Source organism: Triticum aestivum, chromosome 4D (assembly GCF_018294505.1).
Source record: "Triticum aestivum cultivar Chinese Spring chromosome 4D, IWGSC CS RefSeq v2.1, whole genome shotgun sequence".
NCBI lineage: Eukaryota > Viridiplantae > Streptophyta > Magnoliopsida > Poales > Poaceae > Triticum > Triticum aestivum.
Window position 1 is genome coordinate 71,576,516 of NC_057805.1, and position 19,090 is coordinate 71,595,605.

The window sequence follows — 19,090 nt, forward strand, 5'->3', positions numbered from 1 at the left end:
CACGCGGCGAGTAGTGCTCCCAGATCCTCCCGGCGACCCAACGACGGAGGCAGCAGCAACCCGCTCGAGCGACAATGGAGCCCTGGTTTTTTGAGACAGGACGAGGATTCAGGAACTACCAGAGAAGAAAAAAGAATACATGAAGGAGTATATACTTACGCTGATACCGCCTGCGGCTGCTTCATCGCCTTGCCGAAGCGGGCCGCCTTCGCGGCCGCCTCTTCCCGCCTGGTCGCCGCTCCCCCGCCTCTGGGTTTCTTCGGCCGACTGCCGAACAAGCCCGGCGCGGCACGACGCTTTTGCCCGCTGCCCCGAGCAGGCGGCGCGGCGGAGGAACCCGCGCCGTGGCCAGACGCCGGCTGGCGGTGTGGGACGACTTCTGCCTCGTCGTCGTCCGGCCAATCGTCGAAGCTGACTCCAAGCCCGGAGCCGCCTGCCTCGCCGCCGGCTTGGCCACCGCCCGCCTCGGTGTTGTCATCCATGGTGGCCGCCCCCAAGTCGGGGTCCGCCAGCTCGTGCTCCGTCCGGTCGGGGACGAATCGGCGCTCCGCGTCCGACCCGCCGGCAGGCCGAAGGAGAGGACTCTGTCGAGATAAGCCGGCTAGTCCAAGTCGGCCAAAAGGAACTCAGCGACAAAACTGAGGGAGGAGAAAGAAAAAAGAGAACATACCGTGGGCGGCGGATGAGCTCGGCAATATGGCTCCTTGCCAAACTGCCACTCTGCGGAGAGCTTGCAGTTCGCAAGGTAGTTCACCATATGGGCCACTTCCTCGTGCGGCATGTCTTTGGTGCACATCCGACTCAGATCGAGCTGGCCGCTCATCTGACAGATCAGATGAGGGTGGCTCTGGAGCGGGAGCACCCGGCGCGTGACGAAGGCGGCCAGCAGGTCGGGCCCCGATAAGCCCTCCGACTGGATCATCACCCATAGTCGGGCGACAGCTGCGGCTCCTGCCGGCGTCCGCGTCACGGCCCGATAGGACCACTGGGGCCGCCTGCCTGCCAGTGGGCCGGCTTCGTAAGCCGGCAAATTGACGTAGTCGCCCTGCGGGGCGACGTTCTTCACATAAAAGTATGACTTCTGCCATAGCTTCACCGACTGGATCAGCGTGATGATGGGGAAGGGGTTGTCGGCAGTCACCCTCCGCATCACGATGAAGGCACCACTCTGAGCCGGCACGCCCTGCATACGCGTGCCCAGCTTGGACTGGAAGAACTCCCCCCAGAGCTCGAGGGTGGGGAGGACGCCGAGGTAGCCTTCGCACAAGGTGACGAAGGCGGACAGCAGCACTACCGTGTTCGGGGTGAGGTGGTGCGGCTGGAGTTGGTAGAACTCGAGAAAGGAGCGGAAGAAGGCGCTCGCGGGCAAGCCGATGCCGCGCAAGAAATGCGAGCAGAAGACTACCCGCTCACCCTCCTCCGGCTCCGGCGTGATCTCCTTCTCCGGCGCGAGACGGACCCGCACCTTGTCCGCGTCGGGCAGCCGCCGCGTCTTGCGGAGAAACTCGACGTGATCCTCATGGACGTTGGAGCCGTCCCAATCCCCACCGTACTGCATCGCGGCGTAGGGCTGGCGGGAATGAGCGCGGCGGCGGAGAATCGAGTGGTAGAACGGTGCGGCGGCGAGGCGCTATTGCAAGAAAGAGCAGAAGGAAGAAGATGGCGGAGGGGAGAGGGGCATGCGAGCGCCTGCCGTTTCCCCCCTCCCCCTACTTATAGCCTCGCGCGGCGAAGCCGAGGAGGCGAGGCGTGGGGTGGGACGTGGGATTAACTGCACCCATTGCCCCCACGCCCCGCGATTAACTACACCCTAAAGGCGTGCCGAAACCGCCGCAGGAAGACGTGCGAGCGACTTTGGGCCGCAGAGAATCTGCGCCTGGGCCCGGGCGTAGGAGTGGCGGGCCCCTGACCTGCGGCGATGTCTCGTCGCGCGCGTGGGCTGGCAGGCTTTTTAGCCGGGGGATGCCACGTGGTTCGCAGGCGGCAAGTGGCCGGCCCGCGGCCCGGTGAGCGCGCCTGCAGACTCCCGCCCTCCGACTTCAAAAAATTTCGCCAAGACGGCGCCCCAACCGAAGCCGGCTCCCAGCTGCTGGATCGTCAAGATAGGAAGCTGACCAAGCTTCTCGACTCCCACCCAACCTCGAAGCTCAATCAGCTTCGGGGACTACTGTCGGAGTAAATGGCCACGGGTAGCCTAACCGACTCCCCCTGGCTCCTCAAAAACTATCAGGCCATTTGGGCCTTCAAGCATTCGAAGCACTGGGCCGCCTTCCCCCGGCCGGCTATCCTAGGAGCCTACTCTCAGAAGGCGACCCAGTCCCAGGAACCTTCCCCAAGAAAGCTATGAAACGACCGACTCTAGGAAGCCGGCTCCAAAAGGACCGACTCCCAAAAGCCGGCCATGAAGAACACCGACTCCAAGAAGCCGGCCAAGATCGCACCCACCAAGGCTGCGTCCACATAATGGTGACAAGACGGGGCGTGGTCACAGTACGACCCACTACCCCCGAATCCCGAGGCAGGCATGGCCACAGGACGCCGTACGGGTCAGCCATCTCCCGTCCGGCTCGGCACTGTAGCCATGTTGGCCTCAATGTCATCCACAACAGACGCCAGTACGGCCCACGGGCGGCGGGCCCCTTTAGCCAAAGAGATGCACGAAGGCGGCCCGGTCTCCCCCAGTCGGCCAGGGGCGTAGCCGGCCCCCGGGAGCCGGCTACCCCCTCCCTCGAAACATGTGCCACATTAAGGAGACAAGACGAGGTCAGGCTACAGTGAGGGCCCGCAAGACGGCACACTGTAGCCACGCTTACCTCGACAAAGCCCTCGTCATCAGGGGCAAGGCAACAGTAACCAGCCGCCGACAAGACCCCCAAGTGGTGGGGCCGGCCTGTCGACCAAGAGGCCGGCAGCCGGCGGGACCCACCAGTCGGCAGGCCCCAATGGTCGGCGGAGAAGCCGGCGAACACAGACACTGACGGCTGGGACCCGCGCCCAGCCGGATTACAATTGTACCCCCCGGGGGTAGGCCTATATAAACCCCCCGGGGCACCCATGCAAAGGGTTGGTCTCATAGAGTTACACACACACACACCATATAGAGAGGAAAGTGAGAGCTAGCCTTGCTCTTCTTCTCCCTTGAACCCGACAGCTCAAGGAGCACTTGTAGCAACTCGTTCTGATCTAGTGATCATGCGGAGACCCCGCAGAGCAGGACTTGGGGTGTTATCTCCACGGAGAGCCCCGAACCTGGGTAAGATTCGCCGGCGTGCATGTCTTCGCCTCATCCCGTTTCCAAGTTTATTTAGATCATTCGCCGGCGTGCATGTCTTTGCATGGGTGCCCTGGGGGGTTTATATAGGCCTACCCCCAGGGGTACAATAGTAATCTGGCCGGGTCTGGGACCCGGCTGTCAGTCTCTCTGGTTGCCGGCTTCTCCGCTGACTGCTGGGGCCCGCTGCCTGGTCTGGAACGGAGCCGATAGGCCACCCCCGCCGCTCGCTGGTCTTGTCGGCTGCTGATCATTGTAGCCATGGTGCTAATGACACATGATCGGTCATGGGAGCGTGGCTACGGCCCCGCCGCCTGGCGGGCGTTTACTGTAGCCACTCTGCGTCTCGTCTGGTTAATGGCGCGTGGGTCCCGAGGAAGGGGGCAGGCCGACTGCTGGGGGCCGACCTCCCTCGGGTCCGACTGGTGGGGCTCTAGCCGTCTTCCGGGCTCTCGATCATCGGTGGGGCCCATCATCCTTGGGCCGTACCGACAAGCCGTCGTGGGAGCAGGGATCCGCCTGCTTGTGGTGATGTCAGGGGTGGAGTGGCAACAGTGTTGCGCCGGACGGAGATCTCCACCGGTACGGTGCACTGTGGCCTCGCCCATCCCTGGATTCGGGGGGGATGGGCTATACTGTAGCCACTCCCTGTCTTGTCTTCCTTGGTGAGGGCGCAGGCTTCGTTGGCACCTCGGGCCGACTGCTAGGGGCCGGCTTCTCTGAAAGCCGCCCACTAGGAGTCGGCTTGTCTTGATGCCGGCCTCTGGAACTCGGCTGTCTGCGGGCAGCCGGCTATTCCTCCAGCCGGCCACCAGAAGGCGGCACTTCGTCTTGGTGCCTGGAGGGGCACGGCCAGCCCCGATGTGTTGAAAGGTTCTGGGTCTCGGGTTAGCCTACCCATGGTCCATTACTCCGACAGTAGTCCCCGAAGCTGGTGAGGTGCCGCGGCTGAGCTGCTGAGGAGCCTCAGCAGTTTCTTTCTCCGAGTGCTTGAGAGCTTCGTCCGACTTCTGCGGAGCCGATGGGCGGGAGTCGGCCTCGACCAGTCTGACTTATCCAAACTTCAAACGCGTCGGCGGGAACCAAGTGGCATGCTAGCTAAGCCTCCAGGCCGCCGCCCGTTTGTGGGCATGTCACGTGGCGCCGAGCGGCCGGGCCAGTCTGCCAACCCACGCCGCGATGGGACACGCCTGCCAACGGGGCCCGCCACTACCACGCCTCAGCGCGCGAGCGGATCCGCTGCGGCCGGGGTGGGCGGTTGAGTTTCCCACCGAGTTACTACGAGCAGTAACTTGCGCGATAAACATGGGGGCGTGGGGTCGTGGGCGCAGTAAATCCCACGATCGCCCCCTCGGCCTCACAGCCCGTAGGCCTATAAGTAGGGGGAGGAGGGGGAGCAGCGGAGCACGCGCGCCCCTCCTCCCTATTCTTTCCTCCTTCTTCTTCCTCTTGCCGTAGCGCCTCCAAGCCATGCTGAGCGCTGCGGTGGTTCGTCTCTGATGAGCTCATCCTCCAATCCCACGCCCCCCATGGCACACTCCGGAGCATGGGACGTCTCTGAAGTTCACGACGACCACATCGACTTCCTCTGCCAGACGCGGCGGCTGCCCGACAAAGATTATGTGAAGGTCCGCCTCGCGCCGAAGTGGGAGATCTCGCCGGCGCTGGAGGAGGGCGAGCGGGTCGTCTTCCGCTCGCACAGCCTGCGCGGCCTCGGCCTGCCGGCGAGCAGCTTCTTCCGATCCTTCCTCGAATTCTACGGTCTTCAGCCGCACCACCTCACCCCGAACACGGTGGTGCTGCTGTCCGCCTTCGTCACCTTGTGCGAAGGCTTCCTCGGCGTCCTCCCCACCATCGAGCTTTGGGGGTAGTTCTTCTTCATCAAGCTCGTCACCCTCGCCGCGGGTGTGCCGGCTCAATGTGGCGCGTTCATCGCGGTGCGGAGGCCGGCGGCCGAAAATTCATTCCCTCCCATCCCACTGATCAAGTCGGTGAAGATGTGGCAGCGGTTGTACTTCTACATGAAGAGCGTCTTCCCGGAGGGCGACTGGGTCAACTTGCCGGCCTACGAAGCCGGCCCGCCGGCTGGGAGGCGGCCGAACTGGTCGTACCAGGCCAAGACGCTGTCGCCTTCTGGAGCCGCCGCCATCGCGCGGCTCCGAGTGTTGACACAGTCGGAGGGCCTGACCGGGCCCGACTTGCTGTCCGCCTTCGTGGCGCGCCGAGTGCTGCCGCTCCAGAGCCATCCTCATATGATCTGCCAGATGAGCGGGCATCGGGACCCAAGCCGGCGGTGCACCAAGGAGATGCCCCACGCAGAGGTAGCTCACATGGTGAATTACCTTGCGAACTGCGAGCTCACGGAGGAGTGGCGGTTTGGCAAGGAGCCGTATTCACGCGCCGACCCCCCGCCTATGGTAAGTGATCTTTCTTTTTTCTCTATCTTTTTTGTTGCCGAGTTCGTCCTGTCCAACCTGACCAATCGGCCTTTGAACAGAGCCCCCTCCTCCAGCCGGCAGCCGGAGCGCCAATTCCTCCCCGACCGAGCGGAGAGAGACGTCGACGACCCCGACTTGGGGGCGGCGGCCTTGGAGGACGACGCCGAGGGAGGAGGCGGCGAAACAGGCGGCTCAAGGCTCGGAGCCAGCCTCGAGGATTGGCCTGACGACGACGCGGGGGAAGTCGCCTCGCTCCACCAGCCAGGAGCCGGCCAGCCGGGCACGAGCTCGTCTGCCGTGCCGATGCCCAAGGCGGCGCGAAGAAACGCAGGGCCGCACCGAGCTTGTTCGGTAGCCGGCCGAAGAAGCCAAGGGTTCGGCCGCGGCGACCAAGCGGGATGAAGCGGCCGCGAAGGCCATCCGCTTCTGCAAGGCGGTGAAGGAGCCGCAGCTGGTTTCTGCGTAAGTACCGCCTTCCCCTTGCGTCTTCATTTTTCCTTTGTTGATTCTGTCTGAGTTTCTTTACTTTGCTTCCCTTAATCTAGACCTCCGCCACCACTCAGCGGATCGATCCGGCTGCCGACCTCCGGGAGGCGAGGGAGCGGAACGCGCAGGAAGCGTGCGAGGAGCAGGAAGCCGCCTGCCTAGAGAAGGCGGAAGCCGAGGAGGCGGAGGCCGCCGCCCTGAAGAAACTGGCGGAGGCCGAGGCAGCCGATGCGGTGAAGAAGCAGGCCGAGGAGGCCGTGCTCCGCCAGTCGGTGATATTCATCACTCCCCTGAACTCTGCGCCGCCACCTCCAAATTTCATGGCGCAGACTGGGGAAGTCGGCGACGAGCACTCGATCATGGAGAGGGACGGCGGCGACTTCGCCATGCCGGACGTGATCGTGCCTCCACCGCCACCGTCCGGGAACGCGCAAGGCGAGCAGCCGGCGGACCCGCCAGTGCCGCCAACCGGAAACGAGGTGGTGACGGGCCCGACTCCTGAGGCCGGCATGCCGACACGCCGCCGACTTGCAAAGGCGGCTTCGGCGCCACGCCCGCTGGAGACTGGCGCCGCAAGCTCCTCGATCCCGGACACCGAGGCGACCAGCGCCGCGCCCACTGGGTGGGTGCGGATTGGCGGGACGGGCCCTCTGAACAAGGCGGTCTTGGATGTTCAAGCCAAACTCCGCGCCGAAGCCGACGCTATCAAGCACTGCAACAAGGCGTACCTGGAATCGCGAGAGGCCATCCGGGTACGCTTCTTGCTTCTTCATTTTGAATTCTTGTATTGCTTCGTGGGGGCACGTCAGCGCACCCACTAGGTGTAGTCCCTGAGTTTCGGACCGGCTGCTGAGCAGGCGGCTCGAAACTTTAATTAGCAGGCTCTGAGTGTTGATATCCTTGCTGCAGGATTATCATAAACTTCGTGCTGCCGCCTTCAACTCCAAGGTCGAGGAGTTGCATCAACGTGCTGTCGACTTGTCGGAGAGCCGGAGTAAGTCTTCTTCTATTTCTGCGGGGGCGCGCTGGCGCACCCGCGGGCTGTAGTCCTCGAGATTCGGGCCGACTGCTGAGTAGTCGGGCCGGATCTCCCCGGCAGCTGTTCTTCTCTCTGTTGATTTTGACAACTCCTTTCTCCGCGGGGGCGCGCTGGCGCACCCGCGGGCTGTAGTCCCTGAGATTCGGGCCGACTGCTGAGCAGTCGGGCCGGATCTCCCCGTCGACTCTACCTCTTCTCTGTTGGCAACTGACACCTTTCCCTTCTACTTTTCTTCTGCAGAGGCCAACGCCGCCTTGCAGCAGCAGCTGGGCGAAGCCAACACCGCGCTGCGCGCTAAGGAAGAGGAGTGCAGCAAGCTTGCTGGAGAGCGTGACCGACTTGTCGCGCAACTGGCGAAAAAGGCGGAGCTTCTCAAGAAGGCCCAGAAGGAGGCAGAGGACAAGGAGACCGGGCTCCTTGCTGAGTTCGCGACCGAACGCTCCGCCTGGACCGACAGGGAGGCGATTCTGACTTCCGGCTTTCATGAGATCGAAGACATAGTCGATGGTGAGCTTCCCTCTTCTTCTTTCTTTGAGCTGCCCGCTACTGGTCGAGCCGACCTCTTCTCTCTGACTTTGGTTCTTTGCTTTCTGTCTTGGCAGACTTCTTCCTTGGTCACTCTAACGCCGCCAACCAGGCCATTGAAGCTGATCACGAAGGACGTAGGGCGGAAGGCGCGCAGATCGCTGCCGACGCGCCCCGAACCCTTAGCGAGCAAATCCTGAGCATCGAGGCTCGTCTTCGGCCGGCTCACCGAATGTTGCACCGTCTTCAGCGTACCGGCGCCCAGGTGATCGCTGCCCTGTGGCCGGACATGCCGGCACCACGCACTCCCAGTTGGACTGCCGACTGGCTGGAGGTGGCGGCCGGCCGTCTTGAGGCTTGGAAGGGCTCCTCGGCCTGGGCTGGAGCGCGCGGGCCTTGGAATTCGTCAAGGCGTGGTACCCTGGACTGAGTCTAGCCCAGCTGGCCACGTTCCGGCTGGAGGCTCAGGAAGAGTTGGCGGTCGTGGAAGATGACCTCGTCAAGCGTGCGGCGGCAATCGCCGAGTACAGCGACACCAGCGTCTTCGTCCCGGAGCGAGTTGAGAACGGCGCCGAGGCGCCACTAGAATGGTTCGGGCTGAACCTGGAGGACGGCGAGGACTCGGCCAAGGTGATCGGCTCCAGTGCCGAGGAAGAAGGCGAGGAGGAGGAAGGCAAAGAGGTGGCGCCAGAGGTCGGAGCGGATGGCCAGCCTCAGCTTGACCGCGCCTCCAGCAACGAGCCACGCCCAAGCGAGCCGGCTACCACTGGAGGCGACCAAGCGGAGACTGACCAACCGGCCGCTCCACCAACTGGCGCCACCGACTCCTCCGATTCACCGAACCCGACTGCCGCTCCCTAGGCCGCTAGTTTATCTTTTGCTTTACCTGCCTATCAATCTCGATGAACTTGTTAATTTTGCACAATTCCACCCGCGGGGTGTATCTCAAACTTTCGTTGAATATTGGCCAAGGGCCTTTTGCTATGTAAAATATTTTTCCGAGTTCTATCTTTCCTTGCTTTATGCTCTTTTTGGCTTTTTCCTTTGCCGCCCTCCCATGGTTGCCGTCTTGCTAGCCAAACAGCCGCTCTGCGGACTGTGGCTGGGTCGAGTACTTAGCAACTTTCGGGAAGGCAAGTACTTAGCCGTTTTAAAGTTCTTTAGCAAGTTAAGTAGAAGCCGGCCGGCCGGCTGCTCAACAGCCGGTCGTAGAGGCGGGAGGCCGGCTTGAACTATGCACATGCTTTGGGTCCTTAGCCATTTTCCTTCTGCCTTACTCCTGCCCACCAGACAGTCGCTCTGCGAGCTGCGGCTTCTGGCAGGAGACGGCTTAAGTGCCAACACATTACTTGTCCGGCTGTAGGAAGCATTTCATAGTATAAGGCGGCGAGTCCCCGGGCCGACTAGTCGGTCCCGGTGCCCAGCGGCATAAAAAAAATGACACATTCATAGGCATAATTCTTATCATATTGATAAAAGAGGGCAGTCCCCGAGCTCTTCTCGGGGGACCCGGAGTCTTCGTACTTTAATACAAAAGGTAGCGTGGTACATACTGCATCAACTGTAAAATCTTCGGAGGAGATTTGCATTCCATGGCCGCTCCGTCTCCTTGCCGGAGTCGTCCCTCTTGCGCGCTCGAGGCTTCTGAGCGTCGATCAGGTAGTAGGAGTCGTTGCCCAACACTTTGCTGATGATGAAGGGGCCTTCCCAAGGCGCCGAGAGCTTGTGCTGGCCGGCTGTTCGCTGGACCAGCCGGAGCACAAGGTCTCCCTCTTGGAAGGATCTCGGCTTGACCTTCCGGTTGTAGTATCGGCGCAGGCTCTGCTGGTAGATGCTGGACCGGCTGAGTGCCAACAGCCGGCCCTCTTCCAGCAGATCGACGCCGTCTTGACGTGCTTCTTCTGCCTCCTCTTCGGTGTACATGGTGACTCGAGGGGAGTCGAATTCTATGTCCGTTGGAATGACGGCTACGGCACCGTAGACGAGGAAGAAAGGCATGAAGCCGGTTGATTTGTTTGGAGTTGTGCGCAGGCTCCAGAGGACGGCCGACAGCTCATCGAGCCAACAGCCGGCCGAGCGCTCCAGAGGCTCGACCAGTCGGGGCTTGATGCCGGACAAGATGAGGCCGTTTGCTCGCTCTACTTGACCGTTTGATTGTGGATGGGCAATGGACGCTAAGTTCAGTCGGATGCCCTGTGTCGCACAGAAACGGGCCAAGGCACCTTTGGCAAAGTTCGTGCCATTGTCGGTGATGATGCTGTGTGGTATGCCATACCAGATGGTGATGTCGGAGATGAAAGTCACAGCAGTCGGACCATTCAATTTCTTGATTGGTTTTGCTTCTATCCACTTGGTGAACTTGTCCACTGCGACAAGTAGATGAGTCATGCCGCCTCGTGCTGTTTTGAATGGTCCCACCATGTCCAGGCCCCAGACAGCAAAGGGCCAGGCAATGGGGATAGTCGTGAGTGCAGAAGCCGGCTGATGTGGCTTGGAGCGGAACTTCTGGCACCCTTTGCATTTCTGGACCAAGTCTTTGGCGTCTTCTAGAGCAGTCGGCCAGAAAAAACCATGGCGGAAAGCTTTGGCGACAAGTGCTCTTGAAGCCGCGTGGTGACCACACTCGCCTTGATGGATGTCTTTGAGGATTGCTTGGCCTTGCTCCAGCTCCACGCAGCGCTGGTAGACACCAGTGACACTACGCCTCACAAGCTCTCTGTTGACTATGGTGTATGCCGCTGCCCGGCATTGCACTTGCCGGGCCGAGATCTCATCTGTCGGAAGCTCTTTGTTGACTAGGAAGTTGAGGATAGGATGGGCCCATGAAGGTGCTGCAATTTCTTCGACTGCTAGGACTGCAACTTGTACAAGGGCGGTTGGGCCGGGAGGCGGCAGGCTGGAGTCGGCTGCCACTTGCAGAGTCGATGAAGTCCCCGGGCTGGGCTCTGAAGTCCCCGGGCTGACCGCTGCAGTCCCCGGGCCGGGTTCTGAAGTCCCTGGGCCGGGTGCGACTGCCGCGGCCCCCGGGCCGCTTGCCAGAATCCCCGTGCCGGCTGCTGGAGCTTTCGAGTCGGATCCGACTACTTCAGGAGGAGTCGGCACAAAGATGGAATCCGACTCTGGTGATGGCTTGACAGACGGCTTGAGGAGGCGTTGCAGGGCGACGCCAGTTGGTATTGCTTGACGGGTAGAGCCGATTCGTGCCAAGGCATCTGCTTGCTCATTGTCATTCCTTGGCACATGGAGAAACTCGCACCCTCAAAGTATCCACTGAGCTGCTGTACGAGGAAGCGGTAGCTCGCCATGTTTGCATCTATGGCGTCCCAGTCGCCCGACGACTGTTGGACCACCAAGTCAGAGTCACCATAGCACAGGATTCGGCGAATGCCGAGTTCTTTGGCGCCGGAGCCCGTGAATGAGTGCTTCTTATTCAGTGACGTTGTTGGAGGCAGCAAAGTGAATTTGCAGCACATATCTGAGCTTGTCGCCTTTGGGAGAGGTGAGGACGATGCCGGCTCCCAAACCGGTGCGCATCTTGGAACCATCAAAGTGCATCCGCCAATGGGTGGAGTCCGGCGCTGGCGGCAGGTGCTGCGTCTCGGCCCAATCGACGAGGAAGTCGGCCAGTGCTTGTGACTTGATGGCGGTGCGAGGCTGATAGTAGATGGTGTAGGGGGCCAAGTCTATGGCCCATTTGGCCAGTCGGCCTGAAGCGTCTCGGCTTCCAATGATCTCGGCTAGTGGAGCTGTGTAGACCACAGTGATTGGGTCTCTTGAAAATACGGCTTCAATTTCTTGGCGGCGAAGTGCACGCCGTAGCACATCTTCTGATAGTGTGGGTAGTTTTGCTTGGAGGCTGACAGCACTTCACTCAAGTAATACACCGGTCTCTGGACTGGCAGTGCATTGCCTTCCTCCTTGCGTTCTACCACTATGACAGTGCTGACCACTCGGCTGGTGGCGGCGATGTAGAGGAGCATGGGCTCCTTAGGAGTCGGAGCTGCCAGGACAGGTGGAGTAGTCAGCATCTTTTTGAGATGGAGAAAAGCTTCATCCGCCTTGTCGTTCCACTCGAAAAAAGTGGTCTTCTTCATGAGCTGGTACAGGGGAAGAGCCTTCTCTCCCAGCCGACTGATGAAGCGGCTGATGGACGCCAAGCAGCCAGTGAACTTTCGCACGTCGAGCAGTCGGGTGGGCACTTCCATCCTCTCGATGGCCTTGATCTTCACAGGGTTGCACTCTATGCCGCGCTCTGAGACCAGGAAGCCAAGAAGTTGGCCGGCTGGTACTCCGAAGACGCATTTCTCCGGGTTGAGCTTGATTTGATATCGGCGCAGGTTCTCAAAGGTCTCCTTGAGGTCTTCTAGCAGCGTTCCACGCTTCTCCGTCTTCACCACAACATCGTCCACATAAACGTGGGCGTTTCTGCCAAGTTGCTTGAGGAGGCACTTCTGCATGCAGCGTTGAAACGTGGCGTCGGCATTCCTCAAGCCGAACATCATGGTCAAGTAGCAGAAGGCTGCAAACGGTGTGATGAAGGCGGTCTTCAGCCTGTCGGCCGGGTTCGGCTTGATCTGGTGATACCCTGAGTATGCATCCAAAAAACTCAACAGCTCGCATTCGGCTGTGGAGTCTATCACTTGGTCAATTCTTGGCAAAGCGAATGGGTCTTTGGGGCAGGCTTTGTTGAGGCTGGTGTAATCAATACACATGCGCCACTGCTTGTTTTTCTTCAGCACAAGGACTGGGTTGGCCAGCCACTCTGGAAAGAACACTTCCATGACAAAGCCGGCTGCCAGCAGCCGGGCTATCTCTTCTCCAACAACTCTTCTCTTTTCTTCTGACAGGCGGCGCAAGGGCTGCCTGACTGGCTTGGCATCAGACCGGACATGTAACTTGTGCTCGGCGTAATCCGTTGGAACACCTGGCATGCCTTTAGGTGACCATGCAAAGATGTCCCGATTCTCACGGATGAAATCGACATGCTCACCTTCCTATTTGCTATCAAGGTTTGCACCTATGACAGCGTACCTCTCCGGGTGCTCCGGGTCCAAGGGTATCTTCTTTGTCTCTTTGGCCGGCTTGAACGAGCCCTCAGCTTCCGAGTCCTTGGGGTTGGGTGGCATTTCCGGCTGCTTGCCTGCCATCGCCACAACTCGGTCAAGGAGCCGCTTCTCAGCCGGGATCACAAGGGACTCGGCCAGCCGGCTGCTATCTGCTGCACAAGTGGAAGACTTCTTGTAGTCCCCTGCTATGGTCAGAATTCCCTTGGAACTCGGCATCTTCATCTTGAGTTAAGCATAGTGGGGGACGGCCATGAACTTGGCCAGAGCAGGCCGGCCAAGTAGTGCATGGTATGGGCTCTCCAGGTCCACCACCTCAAACCAGACTAGCTCTCGGCGGAAGTGATCTTTGTCTCCAAAAAGGACGTCTATCTGGATCTTGTCGATTGGTGAGCAGGAAAGGCCAGGAACTATGCCATGGAAAACGGTCCGAGTGGACTGAAGCTGCCTTTGTTTGATTCCTAACTTCTCCATGGTATCCTTGTACAGGATGTTGATGCTGCTGCCGCCATCTATCAGAACTCGGGAAAAGCGAGCAGCTCGCCTATCTGTGGCAAAGGTGGCATCCAGAACCAAGGCGTAAGAGCCGGGATTGGGCATTACTTCCGGGTGGCCGGCTCTGCTCTAGCTCATGGGCCTCTCAGACCAGTGCATGAACTCGGGGGTCTCTGATGCCACCGCATTTACTTCTTGTTGTCGTTGCCGTCTACTGTGCTTATCGTCGGCCACGCTGGTGAACACGACATAAGCTCCGTGCTCTTCAGGGTACTCGGCTTGTATGGCTCCGACTGGTCGAACCGCCGGCTGCTGGGGGGGGGAGGAGGCGGCTGCCCAACAGGCGGAGGAGGCAGAAGGCCGTGTCCCTTGGCGATTCTGGTGAGCCAATGGCACTTCCGAGTGGTGTGGTTGGACGGCTTCGCTCCACTGTGGAACTTGCAGGGTGCGTCAAGAGTTTGTTCATACGAGAAGGCAGGCAGCCAATTGGGCTTGCCGCCCTTCTGGCGCTTGGATGGAGGCTGCCCTTCCGGCTGCTGGTCCTCGACTGTCGCCACCTGCCGGCTTGTGGAAGTCGGCTGCATGGCCTTGCGCTTGTTGTCGCTTGATTGCTGGCGCCGACTGGTGTGGCCGGTCGGGGTCCGAGGAGCTTGAGGGGCCACTTTGCCAGATGCATCAACTTGGATCTCTGCCTTCATGGAGGAGTCGGCCGTGGCATATTTATCTGCTATGATCAGCAGCTCGTCGAGGGTCGCCGGCTCGTCGCAGAGAAGCCGATGCTTGAGGAGGGTGCCGACTCGATGGCCTGCACCTCGTGCACGCCTTCGCAAGAGTTGCGGAGCTCGGCCCAGCGCGTGAGGTATTCACGAGTCGACTCGTTGGGGCCTTGCACGCACAAGGAGAGCTGGTGAGGTTTAGGCGGCCGCTTGTACGTGCTGGTGAAGTTGCGGATGAAGGCTTCGGTGAAGTCAACCCAACTGTTGATGCTGCGGGGCTTCAGGCTGTTCAGCCATGTCCAGGCCGTGCCCTAGAGCATGAGCGGGACTTACTTCACGGCAACGCGCTTGTTGCCGTTCGCGATGCTGACGGCTGTGCAGTAGTCGACCAGCCAGTCCTCCGACTTCACGGCGCCGGTGTACTTGGGCTTATCTCTTGGGAGCGTGAACCCTTTGGGGAGGGGCTCGTCTCGAATGCGGGGGCCAAAACAAGGCGGACCCAACTCATCTTCTTCTTCTAGCGCTAGGGATCGGTGGAGATGGTCGATCCGGTGGCGCGCATTGTTCTCTCCGACTCCTTCTCGGCGGCCAAGGCGGTCGCCGAGTGTCGTGTGTTCAACAGGCGGCGGGGAGACGCGCCTTTCCCTACGAGGGGGAGGAGGCGGACAGTCATCCCGTCGTTCCACTGCTCTCGGGCGGCCGTCTTGGTCTCGCTCGATGGTGATGCGAATCCGGCTGCTGCTGGCAGCCGGCTGCTGCTGGCAGCCGGCTGCTTATCTCTTCTTCCGCGGATGCCACCAGTCGGTGTCCAAGACGTCGCGCCCTGATATCGGTGGGGAGGCAGATTGTCATTTTGCCGGTGGGGCGCCTCAGTGCGGCAGCTGACCTCGTGCTGCTCAGCAGCCGCGTCGAGGAGTCGCTGGACGCGCTCCGCCAACTGGCGACGCTCTTCGCCCTCGAACTTGTCCAGCTCTTCTGCTGCCGCCTGGGCAGCTCGGATATTTTCCGCAGGCGTGGCGTAGACGGGGCGATCTGCCCCGAACAGGCTGGCGATGGCCACGCCGCGCTGCCGGACCGTGCCGATGTGGCTAGGCCCACCAGGAGCCGGCGTGCCGCCCACTGCGTGGTCCATCTCGCGCTGATAGGCCTCCGATAGGCGTCTCATGTTGGCCAACTTCTTGGCGCTCTTGACGAGCTGGACGCGGCGTGCTTCCAGCACCTCGGCATCGGCGTCTTCTGGGATGGGCGCCGTCAAGTCTTGCAGTGCCGCATCGAGTGGATCATGAGCACCTCCGCCGGAGTGCTCGCTGTGGCCGATCACAAGCACCTCCGTGACGGCGCTTCCGCCGCTCTCCGCGCGAGGAAGCGGCTCGTCGTAGATCACCATGTTGGTGGGGAACGCGTCAAGCGACGCAGTGTCGGAATCGACAAGCATCGGGTCGGTGGATCCAATAGACTCCAAGTCTACAGCAGGCTCGCTGGTGACGTGAAGCTGATCGAGGAGGCTGACGAGGCGGCTCTCGGGACCATCGGTGCCCGCATCTGACGCGGGCACGTCGGAGAGGTGAACCTTGCCGACAAGATCGGTGAGGCAGCTCGCCGCGCAGGCAACCTCCGTGCCATGCAGCGCATCAGCGCAGACTCCGTCTAGCGTGCCGGGCTGGCTCTGCTCGCCAGGGAGGAAAAGGGTTCCCGTCCAGAACAGGTCTCTGGATGACGGTGCACCTCGCCCCACGGTGGGCGCCAAATGTCGGGGGTTGGGTGCGACATATGCCAATGGATGGCTTATCATGGTGGGAGCGAGTAGAACGTCGCCGGTGCCTGAAAGCGGGATTAGGCGTAGACACGAACACCGGCGCACTTTACCCAGGTTCGAGGCTCTCCTAGGAGATAACACCCCTAGTCCTGCTCTGTGGGGTCTCCGCATGATCACTAAGGCACAAGTGGTACAATGGTGCTCCTTGAGCTGTTTGCTAGAGGTGGAAGAGAGCAAGGCTAGCTCCCTCCTTTCTCTATGGGTCAGTCTAGTTCTAACAGGTTGGGAACCCTTTGCACAGGTGCCCTGGGGGCTTTATATAGGCCTACCCCCCAGGAGTACAATAGTAATCTGGCCAGGTCTGGGACCCGGCTGTCAGTCTCTCTGGTTGCCGGCTTCTCCGCCGACTGCTGGGGCCCGCCGCCTGGTGGCCCCCGCCGACTCGTCTGGTACGGAGCCGACAGGCCGCCCCCGCCGGTTGCGGGTCTTTTCGGCTGCTGATCATTGTAGCCGTGATGCTAATGACACAGCCTCGGTCATGGGAGCGTGGCTACAGCCCCGCTGCCTGGCAGGCGTTTAAGTTAGCCACTCTGCGTCTCGTCTGGTTAATGGCGCGTGGGTCCCGAGGAAGGGGGCGGGCTGACTGCTGGGGGCCGACCTCCCTCAGGTCCGACTGGTGGGGCTCTAGCCGTCTTCCTGGCTCTCGCTGATCGGTGGGGCCCGTCGTCCTTGTGGTGATGTCAGGGGTGGAGTGGCAACAGTTTTGCGCCGGACGGAGATCTCCGCGGGTACGGTGCACTGTGGCCTCGCCCATCCCTGGATTCGGGAGGGATGGGCTATACTGTAGCCACCCCCTGTCTTGTCTTCCTTGGTGAGGGCGCAGGCTTCGTTGGCGCCTCGGGCCGACTGCTAGGGGCCGGCTTCTCTGGAAGCCGCCCACTAGGAGTCGGCTTGCCTTGATGCCGGCCTCTGGAACTCGGCCGTGTGCGGGCAGCCGGCTATTCCTCCAGCCGGCCACCAGAAGGCGGCACTTCGTCTTGGTGCCTTGAGGGGTGCGGCCAGCCCCGATGTCTTGAAAGGTTCTGGGTCTCGGGTTAGCCTACCCGTGGCCCATTACTCCGACACCTCCCACGGGGGCAACTCACACTAGCACGGCGCTTGCGCATGGGTCCGTCCCTTCAACATCGACAAACCTGAGCGGTCGAGCTCTGGCTCGCGGCACGCCCCGCGCACGTCACCTCACCAGGCCCTCACTGCCTTCGTCTCCTCGCGGAGCAGCCAGGCGGACTGACAACCATAATGGCAAACCGTGTTTATCCTTGTGCTGGCTTGCAGGAATCTCACGGGAATGACAGTAGGCGGCACCGCGAGCTCCCTTTTCTCCCATGCGATCCTCTTGCGCGTTAAAAGGGGGGCTCCTGAGCATCGCGACTCAGGAGCTCCTACTGGCTCTCCAGCCCTCACCCCCTGGCCTTGTCCACAGCATGCGACTTGGCATACCAGCGGCGGCTGAGCTCGCTCGAGGGCCGGGACCTGAGGACGTAGAGCATAAAGGAGAGCGTGGATAAGTGGGAGGCTCATATGGGCCTGGCCTAGCTACGCATTAACACGGCGCATCGCAAGGAATCGACCCCAAACTGCCAAGATAAGTCTCGCGCTCAGAACGGCTAATCGTTGGAGCCTAAGGGTCACGCTCGCCGCACCCCTGTTGCGGCCACGTCGCCTCTCTTTCTTGCCTTACCACGGCCGCTTGAATGCTAAAGGGGACCTCCTGAGCATCACGCCTCAGGGGCTCTTACTGGACCTCGGGCCGCTCACCTTCTGGCCTTGACCACGGCACGCGATCTGGCATACCAGCGACGACTGCAGCCTACCTGGGGACTGGGACCTGTCAGCGTAGAGCAACAAGCCGTCGCGAGGTTGGAAAGGGGAGACCGAACCTGAACAGGACACGCGTTTGCAAATTTTCATAATAAGGAAGATATACACAAAAGACATTACAGATCCTTTACACGCCCCCACGGGGTACTTCTCGATTCTTCGCAGGAAACAAAGGACAAGAACTTAAGGGAATCCTATCTACACGTTCCCACGGCCGACGTCATCATCAACAGTGGGCCATGGGAGGTCGGCGCCAACCCCATTCAGATCAGCGACGGCGGCTGCTGGACGCTGCAGCCCTGCTCCGGGCTCGGCGAGAGCTCGGGGGCACGTAGCTATCGTCGCTCGTCTCCGGAGTCTCGTAGAGCTCAGGAGGGCCGCTGGACGCCCAAGGGTCGCTGCTGCTGGAGGTGTCGCAGGTCGGACGTGCATCGTCCTGGTGCACCCCTCCAGGGCAGCACTCCAGGCGGCGGCCCTCCGCATCGAAGACCTTGAAGAACAGCGTGGAGGCGCCGTCATAATCGAAGTGGATCGCGAGGGCACCCTCCGCGTGGCAGACCCGCGCAACCTCACCCCAGCCGTGGGTCATGAAGATCTTGCCGGAGGAGACTGCTTCAATCTCCGCTCCGGTCGCCGGAGCATCGCAGTCAGCATGCTGCAGCCAGAGCTCGAGGGGTCCCCTCGGCGGCATCACGTCAGAGAAGAACCGCGGAAAGCGGATCCATGAGCTTGGAGGCATCACCGCCCACAGCACAAGCTCGCGCGAGGAGTCCGTGGCGTGGACTCCAGGAGCGACAGCGCACGTCGCCGCGGCACGTTGACCTTGGCCATGGCGCGCACGCCGATGCTCGTCGCTCCTTCCTCCCGAGACCTCGGCTTGAGCGTACAAGGGCAGCGGATACCCCGGAGGAGGCCGCTCACACCAAGGCCTCGTCACCACCTGCATCGTTGCTGCTTCGCGGCGGTGAACCGACCTCTTCTTCGGCGGAAGCGGCCCCGGCTCGTCGCGGGGAGCCTTTCCTTTCTCCTCGGCGGAGAACCTTCGGATCGGCGCCATTGTTGCTAGCAGAGGATAGAGGAGGAAGAAGCAAGCGAACTGGGAAGAGATGGGCGACGGGGGCTCTGCCCCCCTCCCCATTTATAGCGGAAGAAGGCCAACCGGCGCCTCCCATGATCACAGGTAATGATGGTTTTCCTTGCATGTCGCAGGGACTTGTCAAGTCGGGCAGTTGCCGAGGCAGCGTGGGGAAGCAGAGACGCCCACGTCCAATCAACCGCCATGCGTCGGCCAAGGCCACATGCTTTTGGGGCCCGCGGCGCTCCGCACTTGACCTTTGGCTTCGCCTCGAAGCCAAGCCCGAGCGCGCCTTGGGCCCGGGGGCTACTGTCGGCGTTCTGGGAACGGGGGTCCCCAAACTTG

The 19,090-nt window shown here is 61.3% G+C and overlaps 1 pseudogene; it reads left to right on the plus strand.

Moving 5' to 3' along the window:
- LOC123096695 (uncharacterized) overlaps positions 1 to 19,090 on the plus strand; it is a 147,428-nt pseudogene that overhangs the window by 121,130 nt on the left and 7,208 nt on the right.